This window comes from Alexandromys fortis, unplaced genomic scaffold (genome assembly GCF_014885135.2).
Source record: "Alexandromys fortis isolate MF-2015 unplaced genomic scaffold, M_Fortis_MF-2015_v1.1 scaffold_250, whole genome shotgun sequence".
Classification (NCBI taxonomy): Eukaryota; Metazoa; Chordata; class Mammalia; order Rodentia; family Cricetidae; genus Alexandromys; species Alexandromys fortis.
Window position 1 is genome coordinate 840,978 of NW_026068128.1, and position 22,035 is coordinate 863,012.

Genomic DNA, 22,035 nt, shown 5'->3' on the forward strand with positions numbered 1-22,035 from the left:
GGTCAAGCCACCCCTTAGGCTGGGTGGGGTAAGTTGAGGGCTGCATGCCACTGAGGAACACTAGAAAGGGGACTACGGCTGAGGGAGGTCGTCAGTCAGTCATTCTCCTTCCGGGGCTGGATGCTTCCGAGCCTCCCCTGGCATCTTCCTATAGACTCCCTTCTGACATAAGCTCATTGGAAAAGCTCCTGTTCCTTAAATGGAGAATCCTGACAAACAACAGACCTGAACAGATGGCTGCCTCATCACCACCAAATCTGCTCAGGAAGAAGAGCTTGCTGTCCATCCTCCTCGAGACCCCGACAGCCAGGACAGAACAAACAGGTGCAGCAAGGTATCTGTAAGCATCAGTGAGGGGAGGCTACTGCAAGCCTGGTCCCACAGTCCTTGGCAACAACCTGGCCTCAGACATTGCCCTAAGTACTTGGAAAGCAGAAGGAGAGAAAGAAGGAAGCTAGAGTTGATTTTCATTGACTTCAAAGAGGTATCCACCCCTAAAAATTAAGATGTTAATATAGTTGTTTGGAGGAAGAAGAAAAGGAGAAAAGAGGGGAGGAAGGCAAGGGAAATTGCCCTATTGGAGTGCTTGACCCATTTTTGAAACCTCACCCCAACCTACACCATCATCCTGAGAGCCAGGAGATCATTTAGTCCCCTTTCCAGGCGAAGAGACTGAGGCTCAGAGATCTGTAACCAAACTCATCCACCACATGGCTCACGCCTCTGCTCCCCAGATCTTGTCTTTATTCTAATTCCCTAGCCTGGATTCTGCTCCTCACATGGCTCATTTCTGCTGCCACTAATCCATGAACTCAGAATGGCCAAGGGACACTGGTGGTGTTCTCTCTTCTCTGACCAGCTGACACCGGAAGTGGACAGAGAAAGACATGAGAGGTAGCTTCAGCTACCTCAAGTGTGTTTCAGGGCGCACGTCTCTCTACCAGAGTTTTTAATCCTAGGAGCTGGTAAATAGTTCAGTTGCTTCAGTGTTTGCCACCAAAGCAGGAGGACCTGAGTGTGACTCCCAGAACCCACATACAAAACAGGATATAGTGGTGCGAATTTGTAATCCCAGCACTGAGGAAGCAGAGACAGGCCGATCCGTGGGGCTCACTGGGTAGTCAGCCATCTTACTTGGCCCGTGAGAGACCATAACTCCAAACACAAGGTGAATGGCCCCTGGGGAATGACCCCTAAGGCTTCTGGCCTCCACACACAGGCATACAGGAACACTCATGAACACATGCGCACACCCGTGCATAGGCACATACACCTGCACATACATGGAAAGATTTTTAACCTCAAAGGGCTCTGTGTGAGTCTCGGGAGACCACGCAAGCTGTGTTTTTTAACCAGGTATACCTGTGGGGAGTTGAGGTTTGTTTTTGTCTCAGCTGTCTGTCCCAGGAGAGTCTGTCTTAACGGGTAGAGACTGCAGTGCCTGGCACGTGGTACTGAGCTCAACAAAGTTATCTTTGCTTGATCTCAGCCCCAAATATAATTTATTTTTCTATTTTTAAATAGATTGACCCAAGCCTTCAAGCCGGGTCTCTAACTTCTCCCCAGGAAAGGGAGTTCTACTGGTAGGTTAGTTTTTAAAAGGATTTTTATTGTTTTGTTTGTTTTTAGACAAGGTTTCTATGTGTAGCCTTGGCTGTCCTAGATCTTGCTCTGGAGACCAGGCTGACCTCGAACTCAGAGATCCACCTGATTCTGCCTCCCGAGTGCTAGGATTAAAGGCGTGCGTCACTACCAACTTGGTTTAGATTTTAAAGGTTTATAAAGTTGCCAAAAATAATGAAATCTGTGGCCTGACAGCCAAAACGAAGAACCAAAACATACTAGCCCCACCTCTCCTTAGCTTCATGAGTAAGTATGTCCAGTTGCCTGCCTCCCAGTTTCTCAGTAAGTCTAGCATCCCCAGTACACACGGGTATCCCAGACAGTCAGTGGGAAAGGCATGTCCAGACACAAACATCTCCTGGCACAGAAGGGGACATGGCCACAGGCAGAAGTGGGAGCTTCCAACATTCACTGGAGAATGAAATTAGAAACCACAGTTTGGAACGATGTGAAAATCCTTTCGACCACAGCAATGGTAGGAGGAAAACACTGGGCAGGGTCTACACTGCACCTGTGTATAGAGGTAAGGGTAATAAGCCAAGCCTGGGGGTCATTACCTGCCAACCCCCGGGGACATGCACAGCCTACAGCCTGCCTGGCAGCCAGAGGGAGCAGTAGCTGCCCCCACCACAGGGATCCCCCAGGTAAGTATTCCCATTCCCCCCCCCTTTTTTTTTCTCTCTGCCACTCAAACAATCAAAGAAATGGGCTCATCTTTCCTCATGGCCTGATCTGGTTCACTCCTGCTGGCTGGTGAGAACTGGTTACGGGAGTGCAGCCTGGTGTTGGAGGAGGAAGTGGGAAGTGGGGATGGGGTTCAGGACGCAGAGGGAGTAGGAGGAAGGGTGCCCATGGAGAAGAGGGGCCCTGAGTGAAGAGCTGCCTTTCGCTGGAGTGGGAGCTAACTCTTGGCTGCTTCCTCCCCACTGAGACCGGATTCCTGACAGAAGTGACAGCAAGGAAGGGTTTATTCTGGCTCACAGTTTAGAGGAAACAGTCCATGGCGGCAGGGATGGCATGATAGCTGGGGCTCCTTTCGTGGCAGCGGGAGGTTGATACACGGCTTGACAGATCAAGAAACAGGGATCTCTGGCTAGAAGTGGATTTGGTTTTGAAACCACCAATCCCACTTTCTACTGTCTACGAGGTTGGCCAACTAGACCTCCTGTGCCAAGGCTGTGCAGCCTCTCAGGACACCACCACCCTCTCTGGGCACCAGAGCTCTGCAGGAGACATAGCATAAGCAAACCATAACAACTAAGATGCGAGGATCAAAGCTGCCATATGGCCTCCCTTCCCAGAGAGGCTGGAGCTGGGCACAGAGCGCAGTGCTCAGAGCATTCTATCCAACGCTTTCAATGTGTGCACAGGCACCGCACGCTCCCTTCGCACGAGGACACGGGGACAGAGGAAACTCAAGCATCTATGCAAAGTCCCATACCTTAGGAGGAGCAGAGATAGAACGTGTGCCCTGGCAGGGTACACTCCACTAGAGTCTCAGCCTCTGCTTGGCAGCCTGGGATATGGTGGGTGTTCAAAACATGTCCATGGGAAAGAGAGCCCCACTCTGGAAGCTGCTAAGTTCTGAGACGGGGGCTGCTGGCTCCCACCACGGAGGCAGATGGAGAATGGGTGGAAGGAAGTGTAAAGAGCCTCTCTGAGGTAGGCAGGCTGGAGTTGAGCCTGGGAGGAGGAGGGTGAGGAAGGGAAGTGTTGCAGGGCCACAGCAAAAGGCCGGAACAGCAACAGTGTTGTGCTGGTGTTTTACTTTTTGCTCTTTGCGGGGCCCGCTACCCAGATCTCAAAGAAACCACTCACATAACAAGAAGAACCCTAAGAGAGACATACGTGAATCCCCCTGGGAATGGGAAACAGACAAGATCTCCTGAAAAAAAAATTGGGAGTATGATGTGAAGATAGGAGGGTGGAAAGGGAGAGGGATGGGAGAAAGGGAGAGAGGAGGAGACCATGAGGGAATGGGGCGCTCAAGAAGGGGAAAGGAGAGAGAGAGAGCACAGGAAAGAGACATCTTGATTGAGGGGCCATCAAAGGGCTAGTGAGAAACACGGCACTAAGGAAATTCCCAGGAACCCACAAGGATGACCCCAGCTAGGACTCTAAGCAACAGTAGAGAGGACGCCTAAACTGGGCTTCCCCTATAATCAGACTGATGACTACCTTAATTGTCATCAAAGAACCTTCATCCAGCAACTGATGGAAGCAGATACAGAGATCTACAGCAAAGCACCGGGCCGAGCTACCTGAGACCAGCCCAAGAGAGGGAGGAGCAATAATATGAGTAAAGGGGTCAAGACCATGATGGTGACACCTATAGAAACAGCTCACCTGAGCTAGTGAGAGCTCACTGACTCTGGACTGATAGCGGGGAACCTGCAGAGGACCAAACTAGGTCCACTGAATGTGGGGAACAGTTGTGAGGCTTGGGCAGTCTGTGGGCAGCAGTGGGACCAGCATTTATCCCTAGTGCTTGAACTGGTGGTCTTGGAGCACATTCTCTTTGGAGGGATACCTTGCTCAGTCTAGGTACAGACTATACCTAGACTATACTCAGTTTAGGTATATAGGGGGTAGGGCCTTGGTCTTGCCTTGAAGTGAAATATCAGACTTTGTTTACTCCTCTTGGGAAGCCTTATCCCTTCTAAGGAGTGGATAGGGAGGTAGGGGGGAAGTGTGGGGTGGGAGGAGGGAAGGGAGTGAGAATTGGTATAGCTACGTAAAATGAGAAAAAGATTGTATTAAAAATTCTTAATTAAAATAAAATAACCACTCACACAGCAGCTTACTCTTACTTATAATTGCCCGGCCTAAGCTTAGCTTGTTTCTAGCCAGCTTTTCTTAACTTAAATTATCCCGACTACCCTTTGCCTCTGGGCTTTTCCCTTTTCCTACTTCTGTATATCCTACTTTTACTCTTACTCCGCGCCTGGTGGGGGGCTGGATGGCCCCTGACATCCTCCTCCCTTTCTCCTCCTCCTCCCTTTCTCCTCTCATTGCTCCTTCTCTGAAGCCCAGATTTCTCCTTCTATTTATACTCTGTCTGCCTGTCAGCCCCGCCTACCCTTGCTCCTGTCTCCCTATTGGCCATTCCGCTCTTTATTAGGACTGTCAGGTGTTTTAGACAGGCAAGAAAAAAAAAAAATCACAGCTTCACAGAGTTAAACAAAAGCCACACAACTTAAAATAACATTTCCCAACGGGGCACTGCTGGTGGGGGGGGGGCGCTGTGAATGCTAGCAAGGTAGGCCAGCGTGGACGCTGAGGGATAGGAGACCTACCTGAGATGGGGGTGGAAGGGATCTTAGCTCTTCCGTCAGGAACAATTCTACCAGAACCTCTGTCACCTAGAGCCTGGAGGCCCTCCAGCACCAGCTCCTTGGGGAACTTATGGAGGGTGTTCAGAGGCAAGTGTACGTCAAAGCCCAGCGGCTTCTCTTCCCGTGGCAGGATGGAAACACCACTTCATAACAGGTGTGTTTGAGCTTCCGATCTGCGCTGCTCTGCTGACCTGCCAGGCACAGATTCTAGCCCAAGAAGAGAAGCCTCAGCATTCAAGGTGGCCAGGAAGAAGAAGGGAGTGCTGCTTTTATCCAAGCTTGAGGTTTGGAGTCTCGTCCCCCAACCCCCAACCATGGTGGGCTCTTCTCACTGCAGGGACTTCTTAAGGACACTTTCATCCAACTGCCCTTTCCTATTGAGGGTCCGTGCCATAACATCTTACAAGTCCATGTTAAGGGCTGGTTTAGCCACACTGTAGCACTATTGCCTGCTTCTACCCCAGGGAGGAAGCATTGCCACTGTCTCTGCTTTAGTCCCCAGTATTATCTGGCCCCCGATAGGCCCTGGGCCTCACACCCATACTGTCCCTTCTCCTCGGCGAATCCTGGGCCCCTTCCTGCCCCCTCCCGCTTCAACTGCCAGGTTCCCCAAAGTTATCTCCAGACCCTACTGTCTCTGCTCCACACTGGGCCCTAAATGCCTGGTTCTAGCCCTGACCTCAGACCACAAAAGGGAAATGGGGGTGGTCAGTGATCAGTGGAGACCAAGCTGCCAGTGTGTTCTTGGTTCGAGAGAAAGCAAAGGCAGAAGGCTAACTCCTCTGCATGGCTCATGTGCTTTAATAACAATTGTTATAATTGCCACTTTTACTTTACTGAGACAGTGTCTCCCTCTGTAACCGAGACTGACCTAGAACTCATGGCGTAGCTCATGCTGGTTTTGAACACACCATGCTACCTCAGCCTCCCAGGGGCTGGTACCACAGGTGTGCACACCACACCAGGCTGCTTCTTGGCATTCTTCTGCTCGAGAACACTCACAGATCCATACATCTTAGAACCAAAGACCCCAGTGGGTTAAGGAGCATCTGCCGGGACTCAGATCCCCGTGGGACCCAGCTTGAACCCTCCCTGTGGCTCCATACCTTTCACTTGCCAACTTCAAGGGGCCGCTTTACAAGAGCCACCCTCCCTTACCCGGCAACCCTTCCCCTCCCCTGCTTCAGCCGTCTCCAGTGCCCCCTCATCCTTTAGCACTGACCTTTTATTGCCCCCCCCTTTCCTCGGATCAGCTTCAGGAGCTGGGAAACAGGGTGCTGTTTGGCTTGTTGGTTATCCGCACATACATACACACCCCTGCCCCCCATTTCATAAGCCCAGGGCTTAAAGCAGTGGCTGGCTTGTTCTAGAGCAGCGGTTCTCAACCTGTGGGCTGTGACCCCTAAGGTTGAACAACACTTTCATATGGGGTCACATATCAGATATTTATATTAGGATTCATAACAGTAGCGACAAAATGACATGAGGAATTGCATTACAGGGTTGCCACATTAGGAAGGTTGAGAACCACGGTTTTGGAGGACTAGAGCCACCTCTTGTAACTACCCATGGAATGGCTCAACAGGCCTGAGAATGTCCGGGGAGAGCTGTGCCTGTAGCTCAGCAGGTAGAATGCTTGCCTAGCATGTGGGGGGGGGGGGCTGATCCTGAGCTTCGTGCACGCTAATCCTGAACTGTATAAAGTCAGGTACAGTGGTGTGCCTGTAAGCCCAGCACTCAGAAGGCAGAGGCAGGAGGAGCAAGAGCTCAGGGTTATCCTTGGCTACCTAGCAAAGCTCAAGACCAGCCTGAGCGCAGGCAAGGTGAAAATGTCAAGGGAAGAACCCTCCTGGGGGAGCCGTGGTAAACACGCAGCCAGCATGCCTCCTGCCCTCCTGCTCCTGCACCTGCAGCTACCTAGATCAGAACAGATGGACATCAAACCCTGTCTGTCTTGCCGCACTGACCCTAGGGGTCGATGGGTACCTGCCTCTTTTTACATGTCCGGGGTCAATGACTCAGAGTCTGTGCTTATTCCTACCTTCCTACCGGCTCTTTCTCTTCCCTCCAGTGTGAGCAGAGGGAGAGACAGACGCTCCGTGCTTCCTCCCACCCCACTTGCCATCTGCACTTCGCCTACCCCTCAAGATCCACACCAGACACCACCACCGCTTTCTCCCCTCCTCGGAACCTTTCCAGGCTTCTGCAGCCCAGAGAGAACATTCCTCACACCAAGGCCTTCCCTCTGTCCCCTGTCGTCACCAGGAAGTTCATGGCTAGTCCAGACGTTTCCCAAATCCCCCGCAGCCTGCTGCTGCACTTGTTTACACACGCTTGTTTAAACACACTTGTTTACACACACGTGTGTCTTGCTTTCCTGGCACTGTAAACTTTCTGGGAAGAGCTGCCAAGCCTGATGAATTCCAATGTCCCCAAAACACAGGGAACAGGCGCACAGTAGGGACGCGAACAATTCTCAGTTCACTTCCGGGTATAAACAAGCCACCTTCTCAACAGCCCCTCCCTGCACTGGCCTCTCCCATACCCACCATCAGTCCCCTAACCTGGCTGCTGCTCGCTTATCTGTGCAGGCAGCTGTGGACCTGTGTCTTCAAAGGCCCCTGTAGGGCCCACCAAGTGGTTTGCAAAGCCCCACAGGCCTGGAAAAGTGAAGTGTCTGGTTCGTTCTGGCAAGCCAGGGGTTCAGAGTGCAGTTCCCTCAGAGGCAGGAGCCTAGCAGAGGAATCACCAGGGCGGAGGTGGAGGTGACTCATAGCTGAAACCCACACTGGAGACTCAGCTTGCTGAGCGCGAGATCTCAGCAAACAGTCAGACGCTCTCAGCAAGCCGACCTTACAAGGCCAGCGGAAGCTCCAGTGACTTTCTTTTCTTTTGCAGGCAGGATATCACACTATAGCTCAGGTTATCCCGGAACTCACTCTGTAGCACAAGCTAGCCTTGGACTCCCAGGGTTCCCCCGACTTCAGTCCCTCTGAGTTCTGGGTTACAAGTGTGAGCCCTCCAAACCTGCTTTCCAATTCCTTCTGCTGTGCAGGAAGATGAGTCAGGTGGGCTAGAGGAGGCCGTGTCTCCAAGGCGTTCTGTGTGAGGCTGGGCTGGACCCTGGAGGACAGAATGGTCTTCCCACTGCCTCTGCAAGCACAGAAGGCTGCGGCAACTGCTGCACCCTTGAGCAGCTGAGGCCCAGGTGAGCAGGAATCAACAGAGGCCTGACTCAGACGTGAAACCACACTCTTTCCACAAGGCCTCAACAGCTCCAATTAGCTAATTACATACCCAGATTACCTGAGACTGTGGTGGTAGGGAGGGGGTAGGGAATATACTCACTGAATTCTCAAATCCCAAATCCTGAAAGCTCCCCACCCACCTCAAGACATTTTCCCTTCTCTTGGGCCCTGGCTAGTGTGCCAATCGAGCAGGTAGGCCGTTTTGAGCGGCCTCCTGACGATGCTCCTCAAGCATTTGCATGCAGAAAGCCAAGTCCACTCTTGTAACTGACAGCTGACTTCCCCCACTGCTGTGGTCCCTTTAGCCTTGTACGAGACGGACTCGCACCAGTGCAGGGGAGAAACAATATTCACGCGGACCGCCTGTGAGACAGAGCCCACAGGAGACAGGACTGAGGTGAGGGTGCCTCAGGATGGAAGCCTCCAGTCCACAGCTAGTATGAATTCAGCTGAGCAGAGAGAGCTGCTGGTCCTGAGGGCCGGGTAGACCCCAGGGGCTATTGCCTAGGGCTCCCTGGCCTCTCAGAGACCTTCACCTTCCAGAAGAGGGAGGCAGCTTCCTTAGTTTCCCACAGCAAAGACAGAGCCAGCGAGTGACCAGGACACAGGAAATGGGGAGGAAAAACAACCATTTCCTGTGAAGTTTGTGAGCCACAAAAGGGGAAGTTGGTACACGGGATCTGAGGACAACAGACCTTCCTAACAGCTGGGGGAGAAGCGAGCTCCTAGACCTGGCCGGGGCTGCAACTCGGAAATGTGATTCCAGTCTCGTGCCTGAGAAGAGGGAGGGAGGCAGACACAAGGACCTACCCCAGGGCGACACGGGGTGCGCACTCGGATGAGATGGGAACTTGATTTAGATTATATGTTTTTCTTATTGTTGGTTACTGTTCTCAGTTTTTCACAGTTGGGGCTTTGAGCACTCTAGGGAAACGCTCTACCACCGATCTCTGTCCCTAGCCCTGTTTTGTTTTTAAAGATGTCTAAACAGTTCTAATGAGTTCAAGTCCTCCAGGCCAATAAGCTCTAGCCCAGAGCACTGCACACATCTGGAGAGGAGATGCTTAATAGCTTAGTGGCTTTTGTATCCGAGAGGCAGTCCAGTCCCAGACCTGAAAGTGGGCCCAGAACCCTATGGGAACAGGGGGTATATGATGTCAAAGCAGGTGAAGAGTTGTAGCAGTCAGATCTCAGGTGGTCGCCAGTAGGAATCTTGTCATGGGTCAGAGAAGGAACAGGATGGAATTCATAAGGCAGCTGGAATTTGTGTCCCCAAAGCAAGTTGGCTAAAGTCTGGGGTTCCCTAAAGGGTGCTCTTAGCATTGCGCCATAAGGTTCTCTGAGAACCCTGTATGGTGGTGACCTGCGTGCTGTCTGGGGTCACTACATGCAAACCTGAAATCATCCTCAGAGCAAGGCTGCTTGGGATTTAACAAGTCAGCATTTAAGGCGATGCATGCCCACATCCCAGCGCTTGGGGCTGCTGGTTTAGGACTGCTGGTTCAAAACAACCTGAACGACAAATTGGGACCCTGCCTCAAGAGAAACAAGACAAAGTCCAGATTTAACCAGAATAGGAAACAGTGAGGGTTCACAGGGTAAAGGCACCATGCCTGCCCACCTGGATTCAACCCTGGGACCCACATGGTAGAGAGAGAGGACCCAAGCTTGCAGGTTGTCCTCGGACCTCCATGTGTGCTCTGTGGTAGGCACTCTTGCCTCCATCCACACGAATACACGAATAAATCAATAAAATGTAATTTAAAAATTAACCAGCATGATTGTTGAATCACAATCAACAGAGTCTTTTAGTCTTGTCACAGACCAACCCGATAAAGACAGTGACTCAGCTGAGAGTTTCCTCAGGTCACTGTGGTCTGTGTCAAGTTGATAGTTAGAGCTGACTAGGGCAGGTCAGAAAGAGATGCTGAAGAGCTGGACCTGAGCATGAAGACAGCTCAGAAACACCGTAACCAATTTCATTCTCTTTCCATACGCATACAAGAGGAATACGGAATAAGCCAAGTTGCTGCTGCATGCCTTGGTATATAGGAGGCTGAGATGGGAGGGTCGGGGCAGTCTAGTCTATACAGCAAATGAGTTTGAGGAGTTTATATTGCAGAAAGCTTGAGTTCCGGGCCAGCCTGGACTACAGAATGAGAATTGTACTCTAAAAAAAATCTAAACAAGCAAAACTCAGGCATAATATAAAAATATTTGTCTAATGTCTAATAGAGTAATAAATTTTAAATGACAGCAACTGGAATAAGTGAAGTTCTCGATGGAATCGGGACTTTCCTCACCATCCAGTTCTGTGTCCAGTGGGGTACTGGCCTCACCAAGAAGGCAAGCCTTGCCCATCTCTTCATTGCCTGTGACGTGTCCCAACTGAGGCACTCTTTAAACATCCATTGCTTAAGGGCAACGTCACTTATGGAACAATACAAATGAGAGGCTTGAGGGCAAGAGGAACCCTGACCCAGAAAAAAGACCCCACTAGTGCATCAGGTACTGGTGGCTATGGTGAACCCACTGCCCTATTTAATCTGCACACGCATCCTGTGAGGTAAATAATGTCCCTAAACCAGACTGAAAGTCCAATTCTGCCTGTGACAACCTGCCTCAGTAGACAGTACATCAGAGGTCTTGTACTGAAGCTCAAATGGGCCCAGTGGTCAGTTGGTCATGGAAGAGCCAACCTGGGCTCCCACTGAGACAACTGATGCGAAGAAAAAAGGGGGCTTGGGAGGGAGAAGAGAAGAGGAAGAAGGGGAGAGACATGGAGAGGAAGGAGAAGAGGAAGAGAGGAAGAGAGAGAAAAGGAGGAAGAGCAAGAGGCAGGGGGAGAGGAATGGAGGGCTGCAGGAAGAGAGGGAGGGAGGGAGAGAGAAAAGAGAAGGTTCCTATCACAAGGGAGCCCCAGCTCCCTTGGAGGAATACTCAACTCCTTCCACTTGCAGCTTGCAAGGGCAATTGACCCCATCACATAAACCCAGGGTGTCCCCAAGACAGACACAAAAGGCAGGTGCCTGCAGCACTGCTCAAACATCACAACTGTAAACACAGCAAGTTACTATGCCACCCACCCACCAGGTTAGCATCAGCAGCAGGTGGATGCTGAGCAGGGCCTTCACCTCCCCTTCCCTGCCAGCACACGGAGGGAAGGGAGATTCGGAAAGCGAGAGGAATCAGCAGCATGTCAGATGGGCTGCTGGGTTCTGCAAGCTTCTGACCCCTACAGAAATGATTCTTCCAAATCCTTTGAGGAGGGAACCCACGGGCCCCTCCCCTCCCCTCTCCTCCCCCCACCTTTGCTGTTTTGACTTACCACAGGCGAGCAGGAACCTCCTGATCCGGTCCGCTTCTGGGGTCAGTACCTTCTACGCCTGCATTTCCTCCCCTAAAAATGACCTGGAAGAAGGGAAGGAAGGGTGTAAGGGGGGCAGTTGCTTTTTTCTCTACAGACCACAAGCTACAGGAAAGGATGGATGGACCATATTTCTACAACCCGAGCTGGGGAGTTTCGTAACGAGTCACTGGACGTAGAAATGGCAAGAGGGGGTTGCATACACAGACCCTGTAACCATAAGGCAGGTTACAAGACAAAACCCAGAGCCTTGCCTTCATTGCTCCGCTCCATCTTCTCGGGTACCTCTCAGTGTAGACAACCGTTTAGTATTCAGTTAGCATTCTGTGTTGGGAGGGCGGTACAGGCTCCTAAACTTACCTGACCCAAGGATTGGGTGCCCTAGTCCTTTCTGGTGCCTTCCTTCTGCCTCTTGGGTTTGCTCACATCCTGCATATGTCATTTACTTGCCCGCACCCCTGTGTGATCCTGCCTCTACTCATTTCTATTGAGGGCACCCTGCTCATCTTCCAAGGGGTTTTGTGACCAACAAGCTGGCCTACCCCTTCTACCTCCTCTGACTGGCACCCCCTGTGTGTGTTCCATACCCAACCCTGGCGTGCAGGGAGCAGCAAGAGACTGGTCCTACATACCTCACTCTGGGCAGTGGAAGGGCAATTGGATCTGGGCCCCAGTATAACAGCTGCACACTGTGCTGGGCACTAACAAGACTGAGCCTACAGCTGTTGGTAGCCCCCCCCCCCCACCGTCCCAGCTCCTATTTATAGCCCTTTCTGCAGCCCTCCTCCACAGCTCCCAACTGGCTCTTGGTGTGTTCGCTCAAGGTTCAGCTGATAGCAAATTTGAGACAAACCAATCTCTACAGACAGCTGCCCTTCCCAGGTAAAATCTGGGTTTGGGAGCTGGGTGTAGTGGCAAATGCCTTTAATGCCAGCACCTGGGAGGCAGATGCAGATGGATCTCTGTAAGTTTGAGACCATCCTGGTCTATATAGTGAGTTCCAGGACAGCCAGGTCAATATAGGTGAGACCTTGTCTCTGAAAAAAATCTGGGTTTGTATCAGAGGCCAAGAAAACAAAGGTGGGAATTCAATCCCCAAGGTTCTGAGATGTGTTCTGATACGGAAAGATCTCGAAGCCCTAGCTCACCCTACACTACACTGTCCTTCCTTAAGGAAGGCTGGACATGGGTGAATGCCTGAAATCCCAGTAAGCCAAGGCCAACTGTGTGCTACATGATAAGACCCTGCCTCAAAAAATAAAAATAAACACACATGTCTGAGCCCCTTTTTCTACACACGCAGACTCAAGGCAGAAGTGAGAATTCTATGACCATGACATCAGAGGGCCCTTCCAACTTGACATCCCACTGCACTGTGACTCACACTCTCTCTTCCTCCTCTGACACAGAGGTCAGAATCACCTACAGTTACTCCAGTGCCCCTACCCTGAGCACCTCAAGACCCACCCTAGTCCAAAGGGAAAGATGAAACTCCCGAGCTGCCAGCTAATCTCATGGCAGCCTCTGAGTGCCTGCTCAACCCTGCAGGTGGAAAGAGGGGGTGTGAGAGAGGGTTGCCGTTGCTATGGATACAAAAAATGCTCCTCTCATTCACACCATCTGCTGAGCCAGGATAGAAGACAAACTGTTAGTTGCCCTCACTCCCTTTCTAAGTGGTTACAACTGGATGCTAAATTTAAATGCCGCTCTGAAATCGGGACATATAAGGTCTCTCTGCCAACATCTGAAGGGTTTCATAATGGGCAGAGCTGGAGAGCAATGACGAGTGAGACTCGGAGGCAATCTAAGCCGCATTGTGCAGTCTCTGCAATTAGAGATCTTTAAAAAAAAAATAAAAATAAAAAAGTCCTCTCCTCTTTCTGGCTGAAGATGAGGTTTCAGCAATAAACAGACATCTGCTAGGAGCTTGTGAAGAGAGGCAAGCATAAACACCCCAGGGAGCAACCATAAACAGGGAGCCCTCTCCAGGAAGCTACTGCTCGCCAGGGAAGAGGGGACGGAAGTGAGGAAGAGCCAGTGGGGCGGAGGTGAAGGGCAGAGAAGGAAGGGCTGCTGACGGGCTAGGTGGGATGGAGGTGGTGCCACAAGCGCAGGGAGTGGGCTGGGGGAGCAGACAGGCAGACAGAAGCAGCTCAGCTTGCTGGGAAACAGAGACCTGGCTGACTTCTGTGGAAAACCAAAGCTTGAGACCCAAAGTGGGGCTTCTGGAGGAGCCCATTCGTGGTGTTCATTATGGAAATTGATCACTCTTTATGTGTAGAAAAAAAGAGGTGTTGGAATACACACCTATGCAGGGCACTTTGTAAGTATTTTAATTTCATCTCCACATCAGTCTTGACTTAAGTGTGACTACCTCTTCTTTGTAGGCTAAATGGTAGGGTTCACACGCTTTCCAAGACCACGTGGGTAGGATTCGAACCCATGTCTGTTATAGCATGCTTCGTTTGCCTGCTTGCTTCTTTTTGCCTCTATCACCTGCCCCTGATGTTTATCTTCAGTGCCCAGCTGCTCCGAATCCCTCAGATCTAACGCAACAGGATTCTGACGTCCCCGTCAGGGGGTGAAACTCGTGGAGAAGGTAATCGTTAAGTTTTGGCCAACTCATTGCTGAGTCGCTGGGGCCCCGTGACTCCTGTTTCTTCCCATCCGGGTCACTGCCCAACAGTCAAAAGGAAAAGCAGAGTGTGGAACGGGAAGAAGAATGTGTCCACAGCATCTCCACAGATGGTTTGGAACACCAACCACCATTGTGAAAAGAACCCATGGATGGAGGCTGAGGGAAGAAAGGAGGTTTGGGTTTTCACTAGTTCCTTTTGTATGGAGTGAGTGTCTTACCACCCATCTATGTCTGTGTGCATGTGTATGTCGGTGATGGGGCAAGTACCATGCCTGTGTGTGTGTGTGTGTGTGTGTGTGTGTGTGTGTGTGTGGTGTGTGGTGGGGGAGAACTACGTACCATGTGTGTGAACTAGTGAATACAGTGTACCCATGTGTGTCTGGGTGAGCACCATGCATCCATGTGCATGTTAGAGTGTGTACATACGCGTGTGCCCTCCCTCCACTCTGTTTACCCTTTCAGTTGACTGTCAGATACACCCACTTCCTTCAGAAAAAAAACGCTTGCCCATTACGGTCTGTGTGTTCAAGTGTTAAAGACCGAGCTGCCCCAACACGTGGAGCTATCAACTCCACGAACACTGCACATGGCACCTTAGGATGAGTAGGCACCCAACATAGGAGTCAGCATCCAGAATCCTACAGACCTGGGTCTGCTCTACTCCAGGAAGCAGCTCTCTTTAGTGACTAAAAGGTCTGCGTGACTATTCCGCATGTATGTCATCACCCTCCCCTGCTCCTCACGCTCCTGGCTCCCAGAACCAGTGCTCAGATGAACAGCCAAGGCCAGCATTCAGAGTCTGTGAGCAGAGAGGAGTCCCTGCAGCTCAGCACACTGATATGAAGGACAGAATGTTCTAGACACTCACTCCTGTTTCTGGCCTGTGCTGAGCTTCTGGGCTGGGTGTGTCTGAAACTTGGGCCTGCGAATGTTCCACTGACCTGTGGCTCTGACAGTGCGGGGCCGGCAACAAATGTCTAGCTCCTTGCTGCCTGGCTCTGCAGCCAGCTAAAAGAACATGAGTTCTGGACCCCCCTTTTTGCCCGGGAAAGGGTCTGCTGTAATATTTTTAATACCCTGAAATAAATGTGGATACACTATAGGACAAATGCTAGAGCCACAAGGTACCCAGGCAGCCACAGAGAGATGAAGATTCTGGGAAGAAGGAACACGGTCCTCTGTTGAGTCACATACAGAGCACCCTAAGGGCCTGGGCTGTAGCTCAGTTGGGAATGTGCTTGTCCCTACACAGAAAACTGCCTGGATGTAAAATCCAGCACTGTATTAAAAGGCCACGGTGCATACCTATAACCCCAACACTCAGGGATTACGTGAGACAGGGGATTCATAAACTCAAGGTCATTCTTACATACATAATAAATTTGAGGTCAGCCTGGGCTACATGAGACCTTGTCTTTAAAATAAAAACCAAGTATGGAGGGAGTGGTAGCAAAGGTCTTTAATCTCAGCACTTGGCAGAGGCAGGCAGATGTCTGTGCATAGTCTATATAGTTTAAGGTCAGACAGGGCTACACAATGAGAACTTGTAAAAAGCAAGCTAAAACAAAACAAAAACCTAAAATCTCCAACATGGCAAACACAGTATTAACTATGTAGACACAGTGACCTGCACACGCACTGACCAGGGATCTCTTCCTGTGGTAACTATAGTGATACTCAGATGTGAACACATGGACAGAGCAAGAGAGTGGAAGTAACCAGACCACATCTGGCACTCTATACACAAAAGGCTGTGTGCTGTGGTCTTGGGGCACAGGGATAATGATGGTTCTTCAAGATCTGACAGAGAAGGGAGCATCCCCAAATCAGACTCAGGGTGATGCAACCCGGCAGCAGCAGATTATGAGCAGAGGGGGCCCAGTCACCATCACTCCCGCCAGCTTTAATGTCGGCCACAGGCCACAGGAGGATTCATACTTTAGAAGGAGCACCTATCCTCAGGGACCAGCCATGTCTGGGGCTGGTGCCCAGAAGAAGAGAGAAGCTAGTATAGGGAGGGCTGGAGTACCCTAGAGAGAGGTGCACAGGTGTTTGTCCATCAGGATTTTCCCAAGAGGCAACTCAGAGCAGGGGAGCCTGGACCAGGCAGGCCCAAGCCCCGGGCTCTACTGCTCGGTGCTGCCTCCAGAATAACAAAATGAACCTAATATACAAACAATATTATGATCTGAGCAAATTTCAAAATCCCAGTTAACTGAGGTACTATCAATAAACACAGCTGTGACCAATGCATGACCACAGTCACCCAAGCAGTTGAGGGCCTGGCTTTAGAGAGATTAGAATATGGATTTCCTATCATGTGAATATGTTTACTATACAAAAAATTGAGGGAGAAAAAAAATAAAGAGTGATGTCATGCCTCGTGGTCTATGCCTGCAATCCCAGGTCTCTGGGAGGCTGAGACGGGAGGAGCTTCAGTTCTAAGCCTTCCTAGGCTTCAGAGCAACTTACGAAGACCACTTCTCAAGATTAAAGACTTTAAAGAGGGCAAAGGCTGTGGCTCAGTGGTCAAATACTTGACTAACACACATGAGAAGGCTCAGGCTTCGGTCTCTAGTAATAAAACCAATCAATGTAAGACCCCAAAGAGAAAATAAGAAAGGAAAAATATCAACTCAAATACTGACATAACTAACAGAAGCATTAAAATGTTGTTATATTTGCTGAAAAAAACTAAAATAAAAGATGAAGTACGGATAGTGGGTACACATGTGTAATCCCAGCACTTGGGATGTAGAGGCAGCGAAGAGTTCAAGTCCATTCTCAACTACATATCTAGTTCAAGTCCAGGCTGGGCTACATAAGACCCTTTCTCAAAAAAAGCTCAAAGGAAAAAAAAACAAGATAACAAAATCAAAACCCTAAGTCTTCCCTTGGAGGGCTGTGGCAGGGAGACCCTTGACTGGGAGGAGAGAGGAAGAAAGGGGAGAAGATGCACCCGGCTCTCTACCTAGCCCCGTGTCAGACTCACAACTTGGTCTTGACAGAACTGAACTCAAAGCTTGGGCAGAATGACCTCAGTGGCTGTCAGCCATGTGTGATGTGCTGGGCCAGCTGCTGCTGAGGGCACACACGTGGCCATCTGGGCGCCACACCACAGACCAAAGAGACGAGGGCGAGCGTCGTAAATAGTTTTCCTATTATTTCAGGATGCTTACGGGCTGACGCTCACTCCTGCCACAGCCACACGAGCGTGAGCGACTCATCGTTCCAAACACGCACCACAGCCACAGGAACCCAACAGTCCCCTTGTTCAGAACACACCCCTCCAGTGGCTGCTATGCCACGGAGCATATGGTCACCAAGCCTCTGCTGTGTGTCCCCTGTATGCAGGCTTTGTTCCTGAGGATCCAGAGAGGGACAGAGGGGACTCCAGTCCCCAAGGGCTCACTGTGATCCATCTCTGGGGAGACAAACTCCCCAGAATGGGGGTTAATTGCTCACAGAGTGGAAGGGACCCTCTGCCGTTCACTGTGACCAAATACAGCGTGTGCACAGGTCGTCACTCCAGCAGACAGCCGCAAAGGTCATTCCTGACTGGCAGGCCTGTATGCCAATATGGATGTGGACAGGTGACACTGTAAGTAAGATTACTGCTGTCTCTGTCCTGTGCAATAAGGACCGTGGTTCTGCAGGGGAATTCTCTTAAGTGAAACGTGCTGAATTGTGTAGAGGATAAATGACATAAACAATGGCATCAGAAATCAGCTTTAAAATATTTCAGGAAGAAAAAAAAACCCCGGGGGGGTGGGGTGTGGAGAGACGGCTTAAGCAGGTGCTTGCTGCCAAGTCCGACAATCTGAGTTCAATCTCAGGGACCTACATAGTTGAAGGAGAGAACCAACTCCTCCAAAGTGTCCTCTGATCTCTGCACAGGAACTGTGGCACACACACCCATACAGGTACACACATATAGTAGATAAATAAACAAATAACTAAAGGGGAGTTTAAAATAGAACTGAGAGAAAAGCAGAAGAGACAGTCAGAGAGTTAGCTTCATGTAGCATCATCTTAATTACTGGGGGAGCTGAGGAAGGTGCAGGCGCATTACACCACCCTATTTTTCTGGAAAAAATGTGTGTGTGTATATGTATGTATGTATGTTTGGTCGGTTTTGTTTTGTTTCTGAGATGGCATGACTAATTTAGAACTCATATTTACCAGGTTAGTCAGTCTCAAACCTGCAGCAATCCTCTTGCTTCTGCCTCCTCAGGGCTGGGATTATGGTCTATGATACATACCTACTGCTCTTTCTTGTTGTAGAGACAAGGTCTTGCTGGGTAGCTAGGACGAGCCTCAAATCTACTATCAGCCTAGCTAGACTGGCTTTGAACCTGGGTTCCCTACTTCGGTTTTCCTTACAGTATTTTTTTTTTGACAGGCAACTGCTCTGTATGGTGGTAGATGCCCCAGGGAGACTGGTGTAGAAGGAACCGACAACAAAGAGCCAGGGGGATTGTGTCATTTCATAGAGGGGTGGGAAGACCCACTCACCTGTCATTAGGGAACTTGGCAGAACCAAACAGGGGCTGTCTGTACTAAGCCCTTGGAGTCCAGAGGGTGTCCAAGATTTCCCAGCTTCCTGTGGTGTTTTAATCCTCTTCCCAAACAGCTGGAAGCTAGAATCATTGTGAGACTCTAGTCATCTGATGATGCCAGTAACAATCTCTCTGCGTCTCAGTTTTCTATTCTGTAAAATGCGTATAGCCCCAACTACTACGAATGCAGCATTCTCTTCCAGGCTCAGAATGCTGGACGTTAAAGGATAAAGTCTGTTAGCACTCTGCAGACTTCCTGGGTTAGCCACGTTCAGCCCCCTCCAGTCCAGTCAAGTCCTCCACCAGTGGAGAGTGAGCAGAGTCAGGCCTAGGCTGGAAGGCAAACCCAGGTAGAGATGTAGACATGGTGGAGAGAACAGAGAGAGACACATCCCATCAGAGGAGAGAAGGACTGGGGCTATTCTCTGCAGCTCCTAGGAAGGGGGCCGTTCAGACTGTGGGTTTCAATCACTCAGAAACCAGAGAGAAGCATATTCCAAAACCTGCCCCTCATCCACTGCAGAAAGATCAAGTCTAGAGTTCCTTCTAAGGGTTCAAGTTAGTTCAATGAATACAGTTCCAGACTCCTGGAAAAGCCGGCCACAGAGGTGGCAGCATTGCTGTCCCCTATCACAGCTAACACTGCCCGATCCCTCCATTGGAGGACACAGTAAGTGAGGAGGAGGCAGTGCATCCCGCTAGCTGTCCTTTCATGCGACTTGCAAACTACTCCTGCAGGCCCCAGAATCTCTCCACGGCCAGGGGCTCCAGGCACATGCACGCAGGGCATATTTCCACAGCCACGGGTAGGAAGTTAGCAGGAAGCAGGCACAGAGCCAGAAGAACACACAACTCGGGCTTTTTGGAGAGTAAAAATCGGGACCCAACCTGTGCCCACTTCCCAGCGTCTGAAGAAGGCAACACTGATTGCCTTTAAAAATCTCTGGGACGTGAACAAGGACTGCTCTACTGGCCCACCTGTTAGATTCACTGCCCCCGCGGAGGCGACTGGCATGCAGAGGACACAGGTGCCAGGGAACTCAGGCACGCGAATGCGGAAGACCAATTAGCCGCTGGCTTTTTTCCCCTCTGGGTCTGTCCATAAAGGGACTGGCTACTGACTTTATCCTCCTTCTAAACCACCTAAGACATTAGTGGGTAGCGAGTGGCCTTGCAAACCAGAGCACTTTCCACTTTAGAAACCCAGGCCCAGAATAAACAATGTAGAAGGAGACACGAGAGTACTCTGGTTTCAACACGCCTCTTCGCCTCTTCCCGGTCGGTAAAGGCCCTTCCCAGCTGTGCCGGTGAGGGTGCGGCTGAAGACTGAGGCTGGCCTGGGATAAGTTAACCCCGCCCTCTCCAGACAGCTGCAGCGGGGCAGAGGCTACGAAAGACCCCAGTCCAGGGCCAGCCAGCGACAGGGCCGGACGCAAGGATGAGGTGCTCCTGGGCAGGGGGGGGGGGGCAGCGGAGGAAGAGCACAGGCTGACAGGGGTCACAGGAGATCGAAGGGACAGCAGCGCGGTCCCTGGAAGCGCCGCCACCGGCCAAGTAACCAGCCTGGGTCCCAGCCTGCCGGCGGCCAGGCCACTGACATTTGGCCCAACTTAACTTCCTGTTATCAAGGAGGGAGGAGAAGAAGGGAGACAGAAAAAGATAATAAAATAAAAATAAGCAAGGCGCTTAGTGAGAGGATGGGAAAGGCACGGGAACCTATCTCGCGTGGAGCAAAGTTTGGGTTTGGGGACGGTCCCCTGAGCGATGACAGGCGACCCTGCTGCCGAAGGGCGCCCACTCTGGGCTGGTGTGCTGGGTTTTCTGAGGCTAGAATGGCAGTTTTGATTGGTGGGGAGCCCACGGGGCGCCCAGCAGGTAGGTCTGAGACCGCGGACGCAGCTGCCGCACCTGACCCTCCGGGGCGCCCGGTAGGGCGCAGAGTCCAGCCAGGACTGGCACGGTCCCCACTCGCTCCCGCGCGCCACGGAACCCACTCCCGCTCTGTCTTACCGAAGGTCTTGCGGGCCTCCGGGCCTCAGGTCAGCGCCTGCCTGGGTTTCCAGCTGTGGGCGCAGCGATCCGGGACCCCACGGGCCGCCTGCCGAGCCCGGAGCTAGCAAGGCGGCCCGGCGCAGGCTGAGCCGGCCGGGTGCCTGCGGATATGCGAGCTGCAGAGGACCCGGTAGGGGCACGCCCCCATCGGAAGTTCGGCCAATGACAGAGGCTCTGAAGGCGAATCTCCGCCCTAAGCCTGAGACGCACGGCCAATGGTAATGCAGCGCGGAACCCACCCCAACGCCCTCCCAGTTAGTCCTGGGCTACAGCCGCTGCAGCCGCGGACGCACGTGGGCTGAAACCCTGCCCCAGTCCCGGGAGCGGCCGGCCGCTCCCACTCTGGCCACAGGTCGGAGACCCAGCCCTGGGCTGCTGCGAGGTGAACATCCGGCCTTGGTGTTCTGATGTGAAGGGAGAGGCCAGGGCTGGGCCTCATGATGCTTGGCCTAGGCAGCTGGAAAGCCAGCCTCACTGTTGGCTTTTGGACTGTAGAGAGCAACGAAGGACTTCTAGGACTGCCTGGCACTCGTGGGCCCTCATGCCTTGCTTTGCCGCGTGCAGTCTTCCTTGCTTAGGTCCTGCCTTGAACTGGTCTCTGATTGGCTAAAGCTGTGGGAAATGGAGTGGTGATACAGACCATCCGCGTTATCTGGGTCCACTGCATCTTCTCTTTCGTGGATGTAGAATGGCTAACCTCGGCTCTTTCCCTCATCCTTTCAGAGAAAATTATGTATGAATGGTTCGGGGCCGAGAGTCCTGCGACATTCGTGCAGTCGCTGTGACAGCAGAGACCAAGAAAATAAGATTCAAGTGGGCAAGCGGCAGGACTGACTGACTCTCCCCTAGGGCCCAGAGCCCATCACCCAGCTTGTCCCAATACAACGTCCACAAATGTTCTTGGAGCTGAACTGACCCAGGGGGAGGAAAGCAGGCTGTCTTGGGAGGCAAAAGCAAACAGTACCATGACTCCAGGCCTCTGGAATTCCCCTGGGTACCACCCTCTAGAGATGCCCCCTGGCCAGGCAAGTGCCAACAGCCATCCGCAAACCCAGGCCCCGTTTTTCTACAATCTTTGCTGTGTGCTCCTCCTTGCAGCCCTTGAGGTTTCTAAAGAGCTGTCTCTTAGCAGCCTCAGAATTCAGTTCCCTTCTGTGGACCCAACTCAGCTTGCACAAGTCACTCACTCATCGCTGACTCTCAGAGAGACTCT

At 51.5% G+C, this 22,035-nt stretch overlaps 1 protein-coding gene across 5 annotated transcripts in view; it reads right to left on the bottom strand.

The window, feature by feature from the left end:
* Nucleotides 1-20,945, bottom strand: part of Mical2 (microtubule associated monooxygenase, calponin and LIM domain containing 2) — a 205,425-nt gene extending 184,480 nt beyond the window's left edge. For 3 of the 5 annotated variants that reach the window (XM_050125898.1, XM_050125900.1, XM_050125899.1), the window contains exons 1-2: nucleotides 20,781-20,944; nucleotides 11,535-11,617 (exon numbers count right to left, since the gene is read on the bottom strand). The gene's annotated coding sequence lies outside the window, so the exon portion shown is untranslated. Of the gene's footprint in view, nucleotides 1-11,534; nucleotides 11,618-20,780 lie in introns of all 5 variants that reach the window. The other 2 variants (XM_050125902.1, XM_050125901.1) reach the window with 2 other exon arrangements.
* Between the last annotated feature and the right edge of the window lie 1,090 nt (nucleotides 20,946-22,035).